The sequence below is a fragment of the Triticum aestivum genome, chromosome 1D (genome assembly GCF_018294505.1).
Source record: "Triticum aestivum cultivar Chinese Spring chromosome 1D, IWGSC CS RefSeq v2.1, whole genome shotgun sequence".
In the NCBI taxonomy this organism is placed as follows: Eukaryota; Viridiplantae; Streptophyta; class Magnoliopsida; order Poales; family Poaceae; genus Triticum; species Triticum aestivum.
In genome coordinates this window covers 71651888-71652807 of record NC_057796.1, presented here as the reverse complement: position 1 = coordinate 71652807, position 920 = coordinate 71651888, and the positions used below count along the sequence as shown (strand labels likewise).

The 920-nt window shown below is 46.2% G+C and overlaps 1 non-coding gene across 1 annotated transcript; it reads right to left on the bottom strand.

Annotated features, from left to right (window-relative positions):
* Nucleotides 1-293: 293 nt before the first annotated feature.
* On the bottom strand, nt 294-374 carry TRNAL-AAG (transfer RNA leucine (anticodon AAG)). Its single transcript has one exon. It is a non-coding gene; the product is annotated as a tRNA-Leu (tRNA).
* Between the last annotated feature and the right edge of the window lie 546 nt (nt 375-920).

Genomic DNA, 920 nt, shown 5'->3' with positions numbered 1-920 from the left:
TGGAGGGGAGGAAGTAGACAACCTTTTCTTTACTGTACAAACCAAGCATGTTCTTCGTGGTACTACGTCAAACTTCTTTGAAGAACCTGTTCGCAAAAAGAGAGAGAAAAACTTTTATGAAGAACCGCAAATTAGATGGCCTCAGAGCGATTCAGGAGGAGGGAAATCCTGGGGTCTGCCCGTCGTGCCCGAGGAAAGCATAGTGCGATAAATTAGGGTCTCTTCTCGAGGAAAGCATAGGGGCGAGAAATTATGTTTCATTTTATAGAGAGAAAAAATCTCACAAAAATAATTAACCAGAGTGGGATTTGAACCCACGCCCTTTCGGACCAGAGCCTTAATCTGGCGCCTTAGACCAACTCGGCCATCTGATCTTGTTGTGTGATTTTACTTTTAAATTCTTATAAACTCTGAGACGTAATTGTGCTCGTTGTTCTCCCTCGTCAAAACCATGTCTGCATGAAAGCATGAAAATTCTCGACATGTCTCCCCTTTTTTTCGGAAAACATCTCTCCCCTCGCCAACTGCCCTTCCCTATTCCCAGTTCAAAGAAAATGCCTTTTTTTAGAAATAAAAAATTGCTCTTCCCTATTCCCAATTCAAAGTTTTTTTTTTAGAAATTAAAAAAACTGCTCTTGCCCATCCACGGCCCGAGCCGCAATTATTCTTTTTTTTAGAAACGCCGCAGTTATTCTTGCAAGAGCTTTGCGGCCCAGCATAAATGCTTAGACGCGCTTTACAGCCCAAAAAAACAAAAATCCTTGTGGCTCACCCAATCGGCCCATTATCCTCCACGCGCACCTCCCCGTCCGAAATCGACGGCGCCCCACTGCTCCGCCCCGAGGAGACAGGCGTACGAGCGACAGAAGCACCGCACCACCGGCAGCGCAGAGGAAGAGAGAGGCGCAGCCAAAGCACCC